Genomic DNA, 20,320 nt, shown 5'->3' on the forward strand with positions numbered 1-20,320 from the left:
GCATGTCTTCTGAGCATCACACTAGTGTTGATGGCCCTAGCTGCTGTGTCAGCTGCATCTAACGCACACTTAATGGATGCGTTTGAGATTAGCTTCCCCTCCTGTATCAGCATTTCAGCTCCTTCCTTATAAGCATCAGGCAGGTGTTGCAGTAGCTGTTCTAACGTGTCGTAATGAGCCCTATCATATCTGGCTAATAAGGCTTGTGTATTTGAGATTCTCCAAATATTAGCTGCCTGAGCTGCTACACGTTTGCCAGAAGCTTCCAGGATCTTGGATTCTATGTCCGGAGGAGGAGCATCACCACTTGTCTGAGAGTTTGCTCTCTTACGAGCATTAGCCACCACCAAGGAGTCTAACGGGAGCTGGCCTTTGATATACGTAGGGTCTACAGGCGCAGGCCGGTACTTCTTTTCAATCCTGGGGTTCACAACCCTTGCCTTTGTTGGTTCTTTGAAAATGTCACCAGCGTGTTTGAGCACACCTTTAAGCATAGGCAACGTATTCACTGATCTTTCTGAAGTTGAGAAGGTATCAAACAGAAAGTCTTCCTCTACTGGGTCAGCGTGCATATCCACATCATGGTTAAGGGCTGCCCTCTCAATCAATGCGTTAAACGCAGCAGTATCCTCATTGGGTGATGTTTTGACTGCATAGGACTGAGTGTCAGGCGTGGTGTGTGGCTCATCAGGGTCAACAGGGTCAGTCCATGGTTGGGACTCCTCTTGATCCGTGTCCATAGGATAATTAAACTGTTCCTCATTGTACCCTTCCTGTACATCCTCAGTGGCATGTGTGGGAGAATAGGTACATTCCTGTCCATAGGACTGTATAGGCTCAAAAAGAGTAGGTGAGGTGGCAGAGTCCCTTTTCTTCTTGAGTAGTATTTTGTATGACTCCATAGGAGTTTCCGGTCTGATTTTCCTTTTATAAATTGTGAGTCTTCCGGAATCGGAGTCGATGAATAATTTCGACTGATTATCATAGGATGGCGCCTGGAACAGAACGTCCTCCTCCATGGGTCGAGTGTTTGAAGCTACCGACAATGATTTGGATGTGTCGGTGCCCTTTTGGAGCTGGACCGCCTTAGGTCGTGCGGTTGGGGGCAGTCCGTACTTTATCGGCGCCGTAAGCATTGAAGATGGACTGACCTGCTTCGAGGGAGGCGTTGTTTTCGATCCGACCGACTTCGACTGTTCAGCATGTTGTTTATGGCCATGCGTCGACTCGAGCTGTTGGTGCACAGCAGGTACGCTCCGTTGCTTCGACTTGATATGTTCTTTCGGGTCGATTTTGGTTTTTGACTCGAAGGCCTTGACCATAAGCGGCTTCCGAATCTTCGGATCGAGGGTCTTTTGAGTCTTGAGTCCTTTGGTAGCGTCGCCATCTTTGGACCCGGACGTCGACGACGTTAGCGTGACGTGCTTGACTTTAGAGACGGGCTCACTCGCTCCGATCTTCGGGTCGACACCCCCTTGCGGCCCAAGGTGTCGATGACACCTTTTGGCTTGATCGGGTCCGAAGTCGTCGAGCCGATGACTGTTTTCACCAGTCTCGGTTTCGATTTAGTGTCTTTAGGTTTCGGTTTCTCCACTGATTGTGGTCGATCGACCGATGGCTCTTTCGAAATGTCCTTAGCCGGGCCTGGAAGTGGGGGTATAGAACGTAGATGAAGATCTTGGCTAAGGCCTTCCGGCGATGCCTCGACCCGAGCCCTGGAAGGTACAGAGTCTTTATTGGGCCCCGCTACTGCGGTTGGGCCTTGCTCATCGCTTGAGTCGTCGCCGACGGCTCCGATGGCTGGTGCGTCGTCTCCTACCTCGCCGATGTCTTCATCATGGACGTAGATTTCCTTTTCATCCTCATCATAGTTCGAGTTCTGTTCGAGGATCCGACTGTTGATCAGGATCCTCCTCTTCTATACCCTTTTTGTCGTCAGCCCCGAAGATGTTCTCTGGGTCGGGCGCTGACTCCCGTGCCGACTGTCTTGCGGCGCGTCGAAGTCGAAGAGTCTTCTTTGACCTGAAGCGAGAACAGGCCATACAGCTGGCCTCGTCGTGGTCCGGTGATAGACATTTATTGCACACCGGGTGCACATCAATGTGAGGGTATTTGGAGTTGCAAACGGGACATCGTTTGAACGGACTCCGTTCCATCGTCGATCGTGGATGGTGCCTTAGGTGTCGAAAAGGCAAGCGGCCTTCGACGTCCGTCTCGAAGAACTGGAACAAGTACGAGGCACCGAACGAAAGACAATACCGAAGCCCCGAAGGCCTTTTGGCCCTGTGAAAAAGTTTGTTAGCTATTCCGAAAGTGAATCAAGAAAGTACATCCGAACCCAATGGCGGAAAAAAAACAATCTGAGGATGGAGGGGATGCCCATGCGCACTGTAGTCCAGGGGAGGAGCCACCTATCTCGTGATACTTCGTAGACTCTTCTAGGACAACAATGTGCAATCATCCGGACCCAACACTAGGCGGCGATCTATGCACAGATATAAATTCAGCAGCCCACATGCCTCGAACACTTCGCTCAGGTTCTGCACAGTTTGAACTGCATTAGTAACATAACACCCCTGGCAGTTACCTAACTAAGGAAAATTTGCACATTAGTAGGGGCAGACACCAAATACTGACCATACTGAGCTCATAATGAAAGTATTTAAAAAGGGTGATTTCCAAGGTCAATTAATTATGCACAACAGTGGTTGTACATATGAAGAATACTTATTTGGTCGAGAGAAAAGCTATTGACACGTTTCGAAGTCTGACAAATTTCTTTGAGGGTTCTCCTCAGAGGACAGAACACAACAAGGGCTCTATCTCCTATCTTCTCTCCATGAATATCATTCACAGAGACTTGTCTCGGAGTCCGGCTTTCAAGCGAACTGGCATAGGAAGCTCCAGCTGCGGTAACCAAAACCACCAGAAAAGAAAGGAAAAAGAAAAAAACTTTTTGTCCCTGTGGAGTGGTTTGGTCTTTACTGGGTCAAGAGATCGATTGATATTCATATGGAGAAGATAGGAGATAGAGCACTTGTGTTCTGTGTCCTGAGGAAAACACTTGTAAGGGTTTGTAACGAATCAACAGCCTTTCTCTTGGCCAAACAAGTGTTCTTCATATGTACAACCACTTTTGATCATAATTAATTAACCTTGGAAGTCGCCTTTTTTAGGTCTCCCCTAGCATCCCAGCGCATGCGCTGCTCGCTCTGCGAGATCTATTGTCGTCAGGTTGCTTTAGAAAGTGAGGTCGAAGCTCCGCCCATGCTATTCGTTTGGCGCGCGTCACACTTTATGTTAAACGCTCATTTTTCATTTGGAGTGAGGCTTGTTTGTTCCCGCCCTGTCTCCTTTTGGACCCCGCCCACCCAGACTGGATATTTTGCTCACTCACGGCATTTCGTCCACCTTGCTGCACGTTCGCAGACAGTAAACCCGGGTGAGCTCAGCTGCTGCTTGCTTTTACATCCTGCGTGTTCTCCGTTTACGAGAGAGCCAGGGAGAGTAGGCGCCCATTGTAAGCTGCCCGCGAGCACCACCCCCATGCTCCTGCCCTAGCCGGGCGAAGGCAGTAGCAGAGCATAGGCTTCAGAGCCCAGGCAGCATGCCTGTCTCGCTGCAGCGGCTGCACTGCGCAGCGCTCTGCTCCATGGTCAGCACACAGCCTCCGCAGCAGCCCGGCTGCAGCCCCTGCACGAAGCTCAGCATCTAGATGCTGAGCTTCGTGGGAGCCCCCACATTGACGCCAGCTAGGTAACTGCCGCACTCAGCACCCGGGGTCTGCATGTGCGCATGGCAGAACACGGACAGGGCACTGGGGCAAGCACTGTCAAAGACCATGTGTTTAAGGGATAAGTCTTGCTTGTGGTGTCTCTGAATTTCACATTTTAGAGGTAAAAGGGGATTGCTGCTGGAGGGCGTGCAGAGCCCTCTCTGCTCTGTTAGAGTCGCCATCTGAGTGCTAGAGCCCTGTGCGGGGGTCAGCGAACTGGCAGCAGAGTGGCGTATGGTTTCTAGCAACCAAACCGAAGCCGTGCTCCACGAGCGGGGATGTATGATGGTACAACGCGGTACATAACACCGCAGTACCATCACAACGCAGCTTTTACAACGCAAGTTGTTACCACGACTTGCGCTGTAGGGTGCTGGATTTAGGAATAGTATGATTTACTATTCCAACTCCAGCCTACGTACAGTAGGGAAGGTGTTGGAATAGTAAATTAAACTATTCCTTAGTCTAGAGCGCCCTCCAGCGCAAGTCGTGGTAACGACTTGCGTTCTAAAATCCGCGTTGTAATGGTACTGCGGTGTTATGATCGCGTCGCAATGGTTGTTTCCCACGAGCGGTGCTAGCTCATCCCACACACAGAGGTCAGCATGCGCCGCACCTAATCTGTGTGCTCTCACTCACAGGAACGAAAAAGAGCACTGAGCGTGTACATGTTTCCTAGGATCGGGGTAGTCATACACAAATGGCTGTAACTAGCATGAGCTACAAAATCATGTGCGCACGCATTACTGAACCGTGTGTGTGTCCCAATATGTGTTTGGTTTTCGTTACAAAGGCAAGCATGCACGTTTCGTTTACTGTACCCTCGAGCACACACTGCAGTGCCTTTCGTGTGCATTGTACTTTGCTATAGTGCACACTGCTGCACAATGCATTCTTCCTTGAGTGCATTTTAGCACCGTGGTAAATCATTTATTCTTTCTATAAGCCACGGGTGTGGCCACACTGCTGGGTGTTGCATGCTTCCAGCAAGACAATAAATCAAGCTCACTCACGACTGTGTCTTGCATACTTCTGCATACTGTAGTTGGGCAAGCACTTCTAAGCCAAACATGCCTCGAAGACTGGGTAGTTATGCACACTGCTGAACCATCCATGTTTCATCTTCATTTCAGTTGTGCCCACATTCCAGAGCCTCGACTATCTTCAATCAGGTGCAATTGAACGGGTGCGCACACACTCTGCAGTGCATTTCCTGCTTCATATACCAGCTAGTTCTGCATATTTCTGAACCAGGAATGCTTGTGGTAATCTGCAGCTGTGCACAATGCTGAGCAATATTTTTCCTATACAGATCAATTGTGTACAAAAAGTTGTGCCCTAAATGCTTCCTATTACTGTGCAACACTCTCTCTCTCTCACACATTGCATGCTTCATTTACCATGCAGTTGGTCATAGTGTAAGGCCTAAAATGCTTGCTGTGAAAAGAAGTTGTGCATACTGTTGAGCCATGCTTTCTTTTTGTAAATTAAAATTGTACGCACACGTTTGTGCCATGCATGCTTTTATATAAACTGCTGTGCTTTCCTAGTATTGCCGCTGTTACCCCTTGCATGCTTCTAATATCGTGCAGTTGTGCACTGTTGAGTCCCTTATGTTTTGTTGTACAATGCAGTTGTAAACATTACAACACCCTATCATTGTGCATACTGTTGAGACCATGCTTCTGTCAACAGTTGTGCAAGTACTCACTCTCTCACACTCACTAACACACGTTCCCACAGCGTGTCAGGTTCCGACACCATGCAGTTGTGCACAAAACTGTTGAGATCCAAGCCCCGCAAATGGAGATATCTGGGTCTGATGGCTCACATGACATCCATCTGGCATAAGGCAACCAAATGCCTGAGTTGGACGGTAAAACTGACGAAGTCAACACCCCTGTGGTCCTCTCAACAACTGGGGCTGCTCTGCCATCACTCAGGGTTTGATTGATGGGACACCATAGGAACCTTCACCATTGGCGATCTCCCACTGAAAGGCAAGATTCTTAGCTTTAACCCCTTGACTGCTAAACAGTGGGTGTGTGTGTCGGACGGCCGGGAGCCGTCCGATCTGCACACGCTGGGAAATTCCGGCCACGGTCAAGGGGTTAAGGACTTACAAGCTATGGCACAAGGAGAGCGGTTTCGGTACCTACAAATTCGCCATGCGCTTAAAACAGCTCTCACAGATCTGACAACGATACCAGATACTTCCCCCTTGGAGGATCGACTCCAATCAGAGCCTCTCCTGACCAAGATCATTTCCCTTACATACCGTAAGTTATGAAATAATATACCAGACCTCGTCCATACCCTCCCAGATAAATGGCAGGCAGACTTAGGACAGATGGATAATGAAGACTGGCGAACTGCCCTGATGTCCCCAAGAGAGGCGGCCATTAATCATCGTTTTCAGCTGATTCACCTAAAAGTTTTGCATAGGACATACCAAACCGGTGTGACCTTAGCTAAAATAGGAACCAGGCAGGATGCACTTTGCTTGCGTGGATGTAATCAAATAGCCACATTTTATCATATACTATGGGATTGCCCCCTGATCCGACACTTATGGGAGAGAGCCACAGGAAAGATGCAGGATGTGCTAGGGAAACACCTTCACTAGGGATTCTGAATATATGGGACGCAACTGATCTCACGGACACAGAGCAACAATTCACCACCCTGGGGTACACATTAGTGAAAAAAGCCATTGCTATGAAATGGAGGCAGTAGATCGACCACTAATAATAAGGTTGGTGGTGGAAATGGACAGATGCATGATAGCCGAAAAAGAGGTCTACAAATCTAGAGGCTGTTCTAAAAAGTGGGACAAAATGGGCTGCCTGGAACGCATATCAGGGAGAATTGTGCATCTCACCAACTGTAGAACTGGAAATGTCAACAAGCATTTGCAATGCAATAGGTCTCGCAGTTACACAAGTTTAAGCTATTGGCATTGTAAATGACAATGTCTTTTATTTATCTTTTAAAACGAAAATAAAAGGCATTGTTATTTTCAACGTCAATAGCTCAAGACTACTCGGAGCTCTGCAGTGGAAACATTAACTCACCGAGCATTCTCACTGGGTGTGTTATCCCGACGTGGGTTACACACAGAATAATGCAACAGCTGCATTTACCCCTCAGGCATCTTACTGGCATTGGAACTTGTAACCTGTGGGTTAGCTTAAATATCTCTGCTATAGGTGCATGTATCCCCTCCGCTATCTTACTGGAATTGTAATTTGTGACCTACGGGTTAGCTTGAAGACAACTGCAGCACGTGCATTTATCAATTCAGGTATTTTACTGGTATGAAGCTGTAACCTGTGGGTTTGCTTAAGTATCTCTGCTACAGGTGCATTTACCCCATCCGCTATCTTACTGGTATTTGAACCTGCGGCCTGTATCTTAGCTCATCCAGTGCATCGAGCCCTGTAGCTCTTATTATTTCGAAACAGTAATGTTACTGGGGTGGAATCTGCCATTTGCAGGTTATTTACCGCCATGGCGTATTCACTCACAAATCTTCTTTACTCTAACTGGAACCTGTGGCTACATTTTATTCACATAGCTCCGCAACCGGTGCATTAACCCTACAGCTATCGTCATGCTAGAACACTTGACTTGTAGGCAACGTACGCTGTGCGCACAGACCAGCATTACTTGAATCAGAACACATGAAACACAAGTTACAAAATAAACAAGTAAAGCAAACGGTCCACTAACCACCTTGGCCACTTTGATGAGATCAGAAAAAATGCGCTGAAATTTGCAGAGATCTCAGCCCGCGGTGCATTATCCCACTGTGTTGTTGTCGCATATATGGAACTCTTGCCACAGAGCTTTGCAGTGGACGCACGTTGCACCAAGGCATCTCTCGAAACCAAGAGCAGACTGCCTCTCGGAGGCGCCAAATGGCCCCAATCTGTGGCCAATGGACCGCTCTGTGCAGCCCCGGGCAACCCTTGCGTCGACACCGACTGAAAAAACATACGCATCATGGCTGTGCCGGGCCGCCGCGCTGCCCGCGACGACCCGGAAGCGGTTGGGAAGCCGGCCAATGCCAGCGCGGCCCCAATCGGAAGTCCCGCCCCATCGCGCCGAGAGCGAGAGAGAGCTGCCCGAGGAGCCACGAAGGCTCCGCATTGAGTCCCGGTCCCGAGATGGGGGACCGGGTGAAGAGCGGCCGGGCGCATGGGTAAGGCGGGGCTCTCATGTGGTGAGAGAGCCCCGCAAAGCGCTACCGCCACCCGGGAGAAGGAGCCGCCGCCGTGCACCGCCAGAACAGGTAAGTTGAGTGAGAGGAGGGGTGAGTGGGGGTGGGGTGTACGCGTGCGTGTGTGTGTGTCTGTTTGTGTGTGTTTGTGCGTGCGTCTGTCTGTCTGTGTGCGCGTGTGTATGTTTAAGGGGGGGTGCGTGTGTATATGCAGTGTGTGGATGCCTTTGTTTGTGCGCATGCGTGAGTGACGACGTGCGCGCTCACGAGGTGCAATCTCCAGCAGGAGACGCTCGTGACAGTTTGCTGTGCTGTCCACATTCCCCGGAATCCCTGCAAAGTGGCGACATAAGTAGTCTCGCTAGACAGCAAAAAGCTTCGCTTTTTGCTTTCGTCTAGGCGAGACCTAAAAAGGGGGGCCATAGAATGAAGGGTTAATCGAAATGCTGTGCACAGAATCATTTATTTCTAAATTCTGTAAAAGAATGTATATTGCTGTGATTATGCAAGTGACGAATGTTAAGTTAATAATACATTTTTTTTAAAAGACGAGCTATTCTGGCTGTGTTTGCATCATATACACAGTACAGTTGTGTGTACACAGATTATCTGTGGGTGGCTTTTACACAGCATAATTATGTGCACACCGGAGCGCCTAGTTCACCCTCTATCTTCCGGTCTACAACATAATTGTGTCACAAGAATACTGCTGTCTGCATGCCTCTTAACAGTGCAATAGTGAACACCACTGAGCCATACATCCTTCAGATATATTTGTGCACGATGATTTCTGAGTCGTGCATGCATGTCTCTTGAGGGTTTTTGCAGACAGTCTGCATAGCCATGCATGCCTCAGTGCATGCAACCGACCGTACCTTGCATGACACTTATTCAATGCTTTCACACAACGCGCAATCCGGGCCATGGAAGGTGGCGACGCGTGCACTGATATGACAAAGGTATTTATGCACTCACAGCGGTGGCTGCTATCACCTCTGGAGCTTGGAAGTTGATTGTGTTGCTTTTGTCCACGAATGTTGCTCACACTGGGGCATGAGACAAAGTATTGATTGCTGAGTGCTCTTGGAAGCCAGCTGTGGCTGTAAGGAGCAGATAATCGCTTAGCGCTTTGATTCTTCTGGCGAGACCTAGAGTAAGCAATAATAATTGTACACAACAGTAACAATGACAGAATTGTTTTTAATAACCGTTTTTAAGAACCGTATCAAAAAACACAAACCATAACAAACAAGCATTTGCAATGCAATAGGTCTCGCATTTATGCAAGTTTGAGCTATTGGCATTGCAAATAACAATGCTTTTTATTATTGTTTTCGTTTTAAAAACATAAATAAAAGGCATTGTCATTTACAATGCCAATAGCTTAAACTTGTGTAACTGCGAGATCTATTGCATTGCAAATGCTTGTTAAATACTTTAATTATGAGCTCAGTATGGTCACTATTTTGCATCTGTCCCTGCTAACGTGCACATTTTCCTTAGTTAGGTAACTGCCAGCGGTGTTATTTTACTAATGCAGTTTAAACTGTACAGAACCAGAGCGAAAAATTGCTTTTGTAGTGTCTTGTATAAAAAATGTTGTGTTGTGTTATTTGTATGTTTGAAAACATTTTTTGTGTCATTTTGTAATTCTTGTGTATGTACAAAAGAATATTAAAGCTTTAAAAGAATCAATTAAGCAAAAAAGGAGAATAAAAATAACTTTCAAAATAAATATCAAAACATTATTTTGAATACATTCAATTGATCATAATAATTTGGTTATGTGATCGTAATTTGAAAGAGTTTTTGAATCGGATATGGCAGCGGCTCTCTCAGATAAGGCATTAGTGTGTCCAGAAGAAGGGCAGGGCTCCCAGACATAAGGCTGTACTATTATGCCTCACAGAATCGAGTTTTCTTTGAATCATCTCTTTCTAAGACGAAGATCCACTAGATCCACATGGATGCAGCAGTCAAGGGACAGGCACCATGGGCCATACCTTTGGGTATGCTCACCTCACCTCCCTGGTATGCTACTTCTCGGAGATCCTCAGACCCCCAATGGAAATATGGGATAAGATCACGAGGAAGAAGGGCTTAATCAGATATCCCTCCCCATACACACGATTATGGAGAAATTCACAGTTTGCCCGGGGGAGCACAAGGGAGATTACAGGTTGCTAGGTGGATGCAGAATGCATAAAGATTTGATAATGAAAAAATTAAAACACTCAAGCAATAAAAAACAGAAGTTTAAAATAGGAGAATATAATTGAAGGAAACATTGGCAGTACCGACAAGGGGCATTACACCCGCACACAAAGTAGCAGCCATTAGACTGCTCACGGAATGAGAAACGCTTATTCTAAAATACATGTCGCCCCAGGACCTCATTTTCGTATTTACTCGGTGCTAGTGGCTTAAGGTCGAAGTCCAATGGGCACATATGAGGAGATGTCAAAATATTTTTGGGTGTGATATCTCCATGGGTCGATGGAAAACATTGTAGACTGACATCCCCTCTATGAATAGAAGTGTCCTAAATGAGGAATGTCTATATAAGTATAGGATGTTGTGGCACCTAAAGCCCAAGAGATGGCAAGGGATGTACCTGAATACATCAGGGTGCTGCTGGTGTGAATATGAGGGGGTGGATATGCATATCTGGTGGTTCTGACCCCGCCTGTAAATGTTTTGGAAAAAAATCCTTAGCCACTTGAGGGGTGTGTTGGGCGATCTGATGCAACCTGAGCCGGTTATAATTTTGCTTGAAATGCACCCCAGGGGATACAAATAGCTTGACGAATGCCAACTGGACGATAGAGACTAATATAATTTTAGCAGAAGAGCATCTGATAGCTCAGAGGTGGAAACTGAGCGTCATATGAACAATCCAAGAATGAGTAAATGATGGTCTTTGTTGGCTATGAAAAAACTAACGCGGAACCTCCACAATATGGGCCTTAATATAAGCAAACACTACAATGTTCAGGTGCCTGAAATCCTAGAAATCTTTGAAGCGCATGGAGTAAAGAGATTTCTAAGAGCTGGAGGTATTGACTGAGTATGTGTAAACTGAGTGAACTTTACGTCACTGGAAAAGTTTAACTGACTGTTGTTCTGCCAACCTATTGGTAAAGTCAGGAGGCGGCAGGTTTATGGTTTATCATTTGTTCCTATTTAACTGCCAGACTACGACCTATAAAGTAATTCTATTCTTACTTTTACGAACCAGAAACTTTAAACTGTCAAAGACTGAAAACAAATGGATGAATCTTTCTGATGTCAAATGGGGCAGTGATGAAATGTAACCTTTGAATTTCAGTCCCCTTCTTATAATTCAGTAAATCAGTGTCCATCTACTCCATAAATAGTTATAGGACAACTTAATACCAACTTGTGCCAGCTCATAGAACTCCAAACTCAATCAGTACATATTAACTCAGTTCTTTTACCAGAAGTCTTGAAATAGACAATATGAAACAATAACTATAGCAAGACTCAAAGGGATCATATTTTTAACTGTTGTTGTACCTTTTATGTTACATCTTCCAAAGGGGGCTTATACGGTCATTTACTTTATTCCACAGAGATAAATCATTTACATCAGTTGGGTCCCGCCAGAGAAATCACATTAAGAGACTGTAACGTCACGCAGATGGTAAATGTATTGTTTGACCCTGTGAGTTTTTTAGGCTGCTGACAGACAAAACAAATCGGTGCTTTCCAAACATAGCTAGTGATGACGCTCTGAACAATTTACTAATGAACAGACTCTGTCCATTAATACAATTAGGTCAGCAGTTGAGAAGAGATCCTTATTGAGCTAATTCAGGAAGACCGGTAATTACACCACGCCAAACATAAACTAATGCTTACAACCTTTGCTATATTTTCTACCTATTTTCTACAAAGAACAGCTCCTATGTCTTCCTGGGAATAGGCAGGGTACATTGATTCCTAGAACAACGCTTTCTGCTCAACTTCTTAGGGCAGATTTCTAAATACTTTTTCCCAAGCAAAGTCTGACTTTCATATTTAACTGAAAACAGGATCCTGATTCTTTGACAGAATATAGGTCTTCTGAAACCCACAAGTTCTTTCTAGAGGGCAAGATCCTACTCAGTAATCACTTGAGACACTCCTAAAGAAAAGATGCTACCTTGTAGAATGACAATAAGTAACCACATCCATTTGCCTGAGATGTGTAGCACCAGCAAATAAGAAACAAAAAAACAGCAAGCTTGCCACCAACTAGGGGTACAACCCTTTTATGTGCCTAAACAGTCAGCCGTCAAGAGACACTCCGGCAGCCATACTCAACACGAAGGCATTCAAAGGGCTGATAGGAAAGGCTGGGAACAAAGAGACAAAGCAGCAGCTTCTGGACTCATTACCCTTCACAGGTAGATGGAAAAAGGTGATCATCAGAGCAGAAGTGCTAGGTAGGTTGCAACCTAGAAAAGCTGAGGCTTCCATGCAGCCTACGGGAAATTGTTGTAGCAAATGTCATATCCCAAGAGTGGGTATTGGTGTATGCCTCAGGAGTGTCTTCTAGGCCCAGGGAAGTCTGTTTGCCAAAGTGGTGAGAGAACAATCAAAAGCCAAAACAGGAATTTTGCCTGGACTTCACCATGAAGGCTTAAGAGCCAAACAAAGCAGGCATATGAACAACTACTGAACAGCCCACATACCTGGCCATCAAATTCAATGTCTCAGGGCCCCAAAATCATGCTGAACCACTTCACAAAAGAGAACAATCATGCAGTCCGGCAAAAAAAGGATCCACTAACTGTTCCTTTTCCCAATCAGTGTGTTATTATTTTTCCAAAAAGCATGTGCCAAAGGGGCTGTGGCCAAACAAGATGCCACTATGAGCTCCTTGCAGATCTCCCAACAGTGCAAACAAAATCCGGGCATGACATGTGCTGCTGTACCGCATGGGGGCACGATCCTGCGGGGGCCCCAGCATTGGCCGGATGTGTGCGATGACTGCCGGCGGGGCGCAGTACTGAGCAGTCGGCCGCCACGCACCTGCCTGAGGTGCATGCGGTGAGCCCACAGTGCAGACTGGAGGCCGTGCTTGGGCAAGAGGCAGCAGTTGGCGAGACTCCTCTGTGGAGGTACGAGTGGGCCAGTAGACTGTGTGGTCCGCAAAGCAGAATGGGGTGAAGCTGACCCTGCCGGTAACCTTTTTTCTGGATGCTGAGGCCCGGCCATCGAGGCCAAAACTATTTGGGCAGCCACTGGAGAGTTGTGTGGAACAGCACGTAGTGTCCCCCCAAAGAGGTGAGCAAGGTTGATTCGGGCCACCGGCAGGAGCTTGAAAGCGCAGACAGATGCAGTGATGTACCCCCCACTGCTCTGGGTGGAATGTTAGTGAGGAGCCCACCTTGACCACACTGCAGCAGCCTACTGGTGGCTACCTGGCCGGGGAGACACTAGAACCTGCTGAGACTGCCGCCTTGATGCACTGGCCTGAGGAGCTGGGAGAGGGGCTGCTGTGTCCGCTAAAGGCCGCACTGTGGGGTACTGAGGCCTGGCTCAGCGGGGATGAGGCTGTCTCAGCGGCCGCCGCTGCGGGCAGTGCAACATCGCACATGGCGTTCCCTTGAAGGGATGAGAAAAACTGTTTTGAGGCCCGACAGGGACTTGTACGCTTGGACAACTGCCGTACTCTGCCACCCCCTGCTCTGGGGGAAAAGGACTTGAGCAGCCTGCCATGCAGATCCTACGGCCGCAGGCAGCAGCATGGCCGGGGCTGATAAAGAGCCCCCCCCCACTGTCAAGTCTGCTGCAACGATCCACCTTACACCCCCTCTCCTCCCAAGTGAGACAGCACCGAGGGGAGTCACTGTGCAGGGCTGCCTGGGCTTGAAGGCTGGTGCCCCCCACATGATCCTGAGGACCTGCCGAGTGCGACTGAGTGGTGCTATGACGAGGCGGCTAGGGCCCAGGTTGGCCTGAATACACAGAGTGGTTGGTCATGGGGAAATGGACACTGGCCCAGGATGCTGCCCATTAGCTTCGGGGCACAACCTGTTGTGATTGGTGTGGCCAAAACACAATAATGACCTGGCCTAGATGCTAGAACAGATACATGTGGACCTAGTGTCTGTCTATAGCTGCCATGACTTTGTGTGCTGCTTAGGCAGTTTAATCATACACTGTCTTCCTCTGTAGGCCCCTGTTCTAGTTATAAAAATGTTCCCCATTAGTGCAGCCCAGTGTTAAGTGTGATAAATAAAATTCACATTACACAAATAAGTGCCGATAAAGTGCTGAAAATACAAAAAATGTGTGCAAAGGTACGGGGTGCCTCACGGAAGTAACACCATGGTTGGTTCTCACCAGTGGGCTCCGGTTCTCATCATCAGCACACCCGTACCTTAAAGAAAACAAGAAAATAAATAATAATAGTAGTGATGTGCAAGTGTGGTGAATGTGCAGTGAACCAGTCGTGTGATTACTGGTTATAAGCACTAAAGTGTTGTTCTCGGTGCTAAAAACTGACCCCATAAAGTAGACCCCAACATTTAAGGACCACTTTATTTTTATTAAAAACGAGCTACAACCTACACTAACTGTTCACCTTTTTTCTATGCTGGTGGAAGACTGTAATTGTATACTAGACGGGGTGATTGATCGCAAGCCCCCTAGGTTCAACATGAAGTTGGCAATGATGGGGGCATCACTCTGCACACTGTGAGGCCTTGAGATGGTTGAGATCTGATGAGAAAGACACCTGACCGCGAAGGTGTACTCTTGTCACACGCCTGTCGCAGGAGTATGAAGCTGCACAGACTATTGCTTTGTGTCAATGTAGGAAGCAGCTCTGTATATACTATACCAAATTAGGGTATAGGGTGCACAGAAACCAGGAAGTCCCCAGAGGTATAGCAGGGGTAAATTAGGTAAGTACTAACAGCTCTGGTTGTGAAAGTGCGGATGAACAGTTAAGCTTATCCAGAGGGTGTGTTAAGAATTTATTGTATTCACTTAATCAAGACTGATGAGACAGACTCAAAGAATGAATCCAGACCAATTAGGTAGGTAAAAAAAGGTATACTAATGTTTAATTTTTAAAACCAAGCTGGACTTGGCACAGGTAAGTAAAATGTACTCTTGCATGCAAGACTTCACAAGGCAATGCAGTTGTGGTTGAGTTTGCAAAGGCTACAGGTTGGTGCTGGTTCAAAAAGTAGTTTACATTATATGATAATTACTTTTAGAATGCTTTCAGATTACTTTGACTACTGGGGGTGGTATGACTACATACCACACTGAGAGATCTCACATACAAGGTAGGTAAGAGTTTTCCTGGTTTAAGTTAGTTACTTTTTCCTCCCTACAAAACAACAGTTTAACACTAGGGACATTTTAGGCCCAAACACTCTTGGGTTCCTATGGAAGAAAAAATTGTTATCGGTTTCGCAGGTAAGTAAACATATCACGAGTGGGAGTTTTGGGGGTTAGTACCAAGGTTCCCCAAAGTCTAGGTAGATGCTCAAGTTGCACCACCAGCTGCACTGGGGCGGCCAGGTGCAGAGTGCAGGGGCCCAATGCTAGCCAATGGGACTAATGGGGCCATTGGTTAGGGACTGCTTACGAGCAGGCCACTCAGGTGTGGGAGCAAAGCTCCTGGGGTTCAGGTCAGTACTGAAGGGGCCAACAATCAGCACAGGAGCTTCACCACCAGCAGCACAGGGGCAGCTGGGTACAGGGTGCCAAGAAGACGTCAGGGGCCCTGTGGTTTTCAATGGAGACCTTTGGGTTGGGGCAGGGAGACTTCCTGAAGGCAACCACAGTCTGGAGAGGTAAATTGGGTTCTTGGGGAAGGCCTAAACACCACTGGATCGGGTCACCCAAGCCGTGGGGCATCGGACGAAGGGTTCTCTTTTGGCATCAGGTTTCTTTACCAGCTCCAGTCGCGATCAGGGGGACCCTTCAGGTTGAGGCTGCCGGCATCATCTTGAAGATTGAGAGAAGTTGGGGATCACCAGATCCGAGGTCAGGATCGCTGGGGAGACAACTGAACTCGGGCCGTGGGCGTCGGGTGCAGAATCGAGGAGTGGCAAGAAACCGGATTCTGGTCTTGGGTTCTTGGTTGAGCAAATCCGGTGCTCACAGGAGACAGACTTTGTAAGGTGAGTGAAGGGCAGGTCCTCTGGGATCTGGGGGCTGCTGGCTACGCCAGTTTCTTCGCTGTAGGCAGGTCTGAGTCAGGACAGGCCGGTAGGGCTGGGGCCTAAGCAGTTGTTCTCTGCTTCCTGGGTCAGCACTGCTTTTCCGTCCCACTTTCTTTCTCAAATCTGGGGAGACAAGGTCCAGGGTTGCCCCTAAATGTTACATTTAGGGACGGTTAAAGGGGTGCGTAGGTCGGGACCAATGGGTACCTTTGTTTGGGGTGGGTACACCCCTCTCATGCCACCCTCCAGTGCGAGTGGGAATAAGCCTCTCCCTAATTGGCTGAGTCCACTTATCGTCAAGATGGAGGGGACTGAGATGTGCGCTTCACCTCGCATCCCCCAACTGAGGGGTTGGGGTTGGCAAAGGTGGGCACACCTCTCTTCCTAGCATGGTTTTCCCGCTGATCCTCCCACCCAAAGTGGGGGCAGAACTGGTGAGAGCCAGTTGCTGGGGGCAGCAAAAGGCAGGGACAGCTTCCAAAGGTGGAAGGCATTTGAAGCTTCCCCTTCATGGACCCAGCCCATTCTTAGGTAGGAGGGATGACACCTCCTGCCCTGGATGGGCTTTGTTCAGGACCCAGTGTGTGGAGAAACCTGGGTGTTGGTGGCAAATGGCGGGCAGCCATTGAAGAACCGCACCAAGGCTGGCCGATTTTCAGGGGGCATCTCTGAGATGCCACTGAGTGCATTTTACAATAAATCCCACACTGGCATCAGTGTGGGTTTAATGTGCTGAGAAGTTTGCTACTTAACTTCCCAGTTTTTAGTAAAGGCATTATGGAGCTGTGGAGTTCCTAATGACCAACTACCAGATCATATACTCTTTATGGCTTTACTACAATTACAATGTCTAAGAATGGACTTAAGACACTGTAGGGATACAGGGCTCATGCCACAGTACCCTCACCTGCTAGAAGGGTGGCTTAACTAGGCCAAGTTGACTCTTCACTTTTCTCTGCACCAAAACACAAAGCTTGCCATGGTAGTGTGTGGGTGTGAAGGCACAGAGCCTCTAAGGGTGGTACAATAGGTGCTGCAGCCCTTAGAGGCCTTCCCTGGTCACAGTGCCCTTGGTACCATTTACCAGGGTCTTACTTATGGCCAGAGATGTGCCAATTGTGGGTAACAAGATACCGTTTTGGGAAAGAACACAGGCCCTGGGAATTTGATTGGCAGGGACCCAGGGCATATAAGGTCAGGTTGCATAAGGTGCCAGGCAAAAAATGGGGGCGTAACCATGCAAAAAGGGGCACTTTCCTACAGTCAACAGAAATTGCGCAAGACTGACAAAGATATCATACCAGGCCCGCTACCTGTCTGACCACTCACTGGTGTTGATGGGAATCGGGAGGCAGTGCAGACACCCGGTTATCCCGCTGTGGAGACTGAAGGTGGAGGAGGTGGCAGCAGATCCCCTACCCCGTTTGCAGAGACAGTAGGCGACACAACGCACTATTTTGAGAAGAACTGGGGTAGCACGGGCAGCAGGTCTGTGGACTGGGTCGCTATGAAGATGGTCCTACGAGGAGTGTGCCTAATAACTACTTATGGGATTAGAGGCCAGTTAGAACGTAGTCTAGACAAAAATAAGGAAGGATTAGGCACCATAGAAAGGGACCTGCTTGCTCACCCGGACACTCTCTCAAAATGGCAATGATGTCGTTAGGAGGAGGTAGATGACTGGCCCAGACTGGAGAAGTACATATATACAACACACCAACAACAAATGCACGTGGAGGATGACAAGGCCAGGGCACTGCTTGCCAATCTGGTTAAACAGGACAGTCGTCAGACCCAGGTCTTGGTGATCCGAGATGACAGAGGGGAGATAGTTGGTACGCAGTAGGCCATTAATTGGGTGTTCAGGTCCCCCTTGTGCAGAATATATGCGACTCTACCTGACAGATCGATTGGAAGGGGAGGGGAGAGAAGAAGAGAGAAGTACCTAGCTGGGGTCACAATACTGTGACTTCCTGAAGGCGATCGCCAATCTATGGACATGCCCATCTCCAGAGAGGCGATCCTTCCTGCTAAAAGGAGACTGAAGACAGCAAAAACCCAGTGGAACGATGGCCTTCCTGCTGAATTTATTCACGGTTATGCAGATGCTAATGTGGCCAGGTTGCGGGATATGGGCCCTCCAGAGAGGATATAATGCGAGATGCAATGGTTGTGATGATACCAAAGTGGGGCAAATACCCACTGGATGTCTCCTCGTTTAGGCTCCTATTTATGCTAAATGTAGACGTTAAAATCCTTAGCAGTACACTGGCTACTCGCCTGTTGAACCACCTACAGACCTTAATACACACTGATTAGAGTGGGTTTATACCAAAGCAAAATACCCTCTATAATGTACTACGCCTATCACATGTTTATCATGCTCCACATCTGCAGTAGAATACCTATACCGAATGTTCCTTGATGTCGAACAAGCGTTTGACTCAGAAGACTGGGGTTATATATGGTTTGTGCTTGAGAAAGTCTGGCTCGGACCCACATATATACAGTGGGTTCAACTACACTACACTAGCTCAAGCGCTAGATTGCTTATGGGCAAGTTAGTCTCAGACAGTTTCCAGTTGTACAGAGGCACTGGGCAAGAGTGCCAGTAATCGCTGCTGCAGTTTGCCCTGGCAATGGAACAGGAAGTAAACGTGCTGCGGCAGACGCTGGATCCTTGGGGGGGGGGGGGGGAGTGTAGCTGTGAGAGAGACCACCCATGTGGTCTCCTTATATGCTGACGAAGCCCTAGTCTATTTGAGGCAACCTGAGTATTCAGCCCAATTTTTCTGAATGCGATGAACAAGTTTGGAGAAGTGTCAGGACTACATGTCAACAGACACAAAAGGTATTTATTCACGCTGGGGACATAGTCAGTTTCAGTGTTAGCCGGGATTCATGCCAATGTAAGATACTTGGGGATCAATGTGGCCTATGCAGAGCAGACATTCTTTAACTTTACCATCAGCAGAGTGGTGGAGAGGTTAAGGGCCTCTGTCAGGTTTTGGAGGGACCTCCCTCTGTCCTTAATGGCTAGAATTGCTCTAGTAAAGATGGTCAGGCTTCCACAGTGCCTGTACATCTTGCAGATTACCATAATAGAGATTCACCCGGATTATTTCACTGAAATAGACAGTCTCATCATTGACCTGCTCTGGGCCAATATGCTGAAATGAGTTGGACTGGCCACGCTTAGGAGGACCTGGGACACAGGAGGGGCCCAGAAGTCCTAAATCTGCAGCTATACTACATGGCGGGGCATCTCCAGCATGCTGTCCACTGGCCACATCGTGACGATTATTAGGAGAACGGTTGCTACGTGGAACCCATGGAGAGACAACGCTACCTATCTTTGTTGATCAGGGGCGAGGGTGCCTTCGGGCACACCATATCCTATCTATCAGATGTGTAGGATATGGGAGATGGTGGTTACACGAGTGACACGCAGAACCCCGTATGCATCAGATATGCTGCAATGGTCCCTGCAGCAATTCCTCAAGATGGCTAAGGCTATCCCAGTACCAAAATGGAAGGATGGGGGTTTTGACATTCTAGGCGATGTCAGGAACCGGAGGTGACTTTCCTATGTATTAGAGCAACTTAACAGGGCCATGGGCAAGACTGTAAAGCATAAACTTAATCAGGTACCAAGCCTGCTTTCCTCCCCTAAAACATGAAGGTTACCAGGAAATTTGTGTCTCTGGCCTGCTGTTGGCAAAAAGCCATATAGCTATCAAGTGGTTGGCAGCGGAACCTCTGAGATATGGGAACTGGCTCAGGGAAATGTCTGAGTGGGCAGTAGTGGAGGTGGCATGCATACCACGTCAAGAAGGATGAAAAAGTTGAGGATGATAAGAGTGAGCCTCCTGCTGATTGGCCAAGGTATAGAGCACAGTTATGGTGTGGGCGTGATTATTGTTCTGCAGGGGGTGGGGGTGGAGTGAGAAAACTCAGATGATAGGGAAGACAATCAAACCTAGACATTGTGTGCGAAGGGAGTGAGATAGCAGTGGCCTTGGAAGGAGGACCCGCCAATTCAGGAGCAACCACCACATACAGATGAGCAATCGAGACCTTGGGGAACACAGGCAACACCCTAGAGAATACAATGTTTGCTTGTTAATTGTG

The 20,320-nt window shown here is 47.9% G+C and overlaps 1 protein-coding gene across 6 annotated transcripts in view; it reads right to left on the reverse strand.

The window, feature by feature from the left end:
* Nucleotides 1-20,320, reverse strand: part of MYH10 (myosin heavy chain 10) — a 1,407,286-nt gene that overhangs the window by 919,784 nt on the left and 467,182 nt on the right. The gene's annotated exons all lie outside the window — the stretch shown is intronic.

Source organism: Lissotriton helveticus, chromosome 7 (genome assembly GCF_964261635.1).
Source record: "Lissotriton helveticus chromosome 7, aLisHel1.1, whole genome shotgun sequence".
NCBI lineage: Eukaryota > Metazoa > Chordata > Amphibia > Caudata > Salamandridae > Lissotriton > Lissotriton helveticus.